The sequence below is a fragment of the Lactuca serriola genome, chromosome 7 (genome assembly GCF_051521515.1).
Source record: "Lactuca serriola cultivar US96UC23 chromosome 7, Lser_US96UC23_V15, whole genome shotgun sequence".
NCBI classification, from domain to species: Eukaryota; Viridiplantae; Streptophyta; class Magnoliopsida; order Asterales; family Asteraceae; genus Lactuca; species Lactuca serriola.
In genome coordinates, this window is record NC_136414.1 from 195,949,341 (window position 1) to 195,951,271 (window position 1,931).

Here is a 1,931-nt window from a genome sequence, read left to right on the forward strand (position 1 = left end):
TAAAGCAATACATAATACATACACAAATACACGTATAAAATGCATCTTATTACTCAAATACATATACTTGTGTGTATAACTAATACATCAAATACCTATACTTGTGTGTAAAACTAATGCAATGTCTTTATACTTGATTTTGTGGAACAAGTAAGATTATCTAAAAAGCTACCAACCATATACACAATCCATACAACCATACCAATCAACAAATAATACATACAAATATATATACTCTAATATATCAATACATTAATACATATGCAAAATACATACTTATTAACTTATACAATGCTTACAAAATTAACCCAAAGTACACATACATAACTTGCTATCATGAACTCAAAGTACATGAACTATGATGAGAAAATGTCCAAAATTTTTGATTGCTTGCACCTCTAGATAGAATAAATTATCGTGTTGCTTCTAACTTTCAGCTTATACTAAATAACACAAAAAATAAATATTAAATCACACACAAAGGAAACTGTGTTTCGTTTCTCAATTGAAACTTTCAAATGAAACATCAAAACCCAAAACCACTCCTGAATTCATCATCTTCTTCAGCTCTTTTCCACTCTTCCTTTTCTTTCCCTGTCAAATGAATCGAACCCAAAGATCCACCTGATTTCGGTTCTTCTTCCCTCCTTCTTATTCAGTACAAGCAAAGAAAACTCCACCTTCTTCTTTGTCTTTCTTCTTTCCTCAACAGCTAGAGCACAAATGGTGCTCCCTTGATCAACGACTGTAAAAGCCTCTCCCTCCTCTCTCTACCTTTTCCTGTCAAAAAAAAAAAAAAAATCAAACAAACACCCCTTCTGATCGACTTTTATAGCTGCATCATCATCCTTTGGGTTAGATGCAAAATCACAAAATATATATATATATATATATATATATATATATATATATATATATATATATATATATATATATATATATATAATAATGAATAAAAAATAAATAAATATTAAGTCGCTGCTTACCTTGCCCCCATCCAAGACTTCTTTTCGGTTCTGCCTTCGTTTCCCCTTCGTGACCGGCCAAAGACCGGATACCTCTTTTCCCTCGCTTTCCTTCTCTTCTGTTCCCATCGACCACAGACCTCCGAACGTCTCGTCTTCGATGCTACTGCTTCTTGCGACGCCGGAACTTCGCACCTTGCAGCCGGACGAGAAGAGGGAAGCTTCGCTGCTACTTCTCTTCATTTCTTCGTCGTCGACGACCCCCGGAGACGCTCCTTCCGCCTACGATCGATCCACGACCGTAAGATCTCGTACCCGCCTGCGAGGCTTCGTGCTACCTCTTGCCGCCGTCGTTGTTCGTGTCTATGTCGTTCCTTCGTGTTCATCTTCCTTCCATTTGAACGATCAGACAAAAACGGGACATAAAAGCCCTAATTTCCTTTCGACTTTGATGAAGTTGATAAAATAACCCCTACTAACAACATTTATTTTAGAAATCAGCCCCAAACCCCCAAATATTAAACCCATTTATTCAAAATAGCACCTCTTTTGGTTATTTTTAACAAAATAAATCCCAATATTCAAACTTTGAATAAAAATAACCTGTTTAACCCATCCCTTTATTTTCTTTAACCAAATCAGTCCTACTTTGGTTAATTAAATTACCAAACAACCCCTATAGTGGAAATTTGTTGCAAAACGGTCCCGAAAATGATTCATAAATAAACGAACTCCGAACAACTCGAACTCACGCTTCAACGATGAGTGCTTATGGCCCTTATTTAATATATTTAATTTTTTCCCGTGGGGGAGAGGCAGGACCATTTTGGCATTATAGCACTTCTTAAATCCAACAACCCTATACGACCTTTCACACCAGATTCCCCATACCGCGAGTAGTTAAAAGATATTATAATAACACTTTGTATACTATATTTTATTATGCATATATTGTTTGTAGGTTCA

At 35.7% G+C, this 1,931-nt stretch overlaps 1 long non-coding RNA gene across 1 annotated transcript; it reads right to left on the minus strand.

Moving 5' to 3' along the window:
• Window positions 1–205: 205 nt before the first annotated feature.
• LOC145065041 (uncharacterized) lies at window positions 206–1,410 on the minus strand. Its single transcript, XR_013688210.1, has 2 exons — window positions 987–1,410; window positions 206–780 (listed from the first exon to the last, which is right to left on the minus strand). It is a non-coding gene; the product is annotated as an uncharacterized LOC145065041 (long non-coding RNA).
• Between the last annotated feature and the right edge of the window lie 521 nt (window positions 1,411–1,931).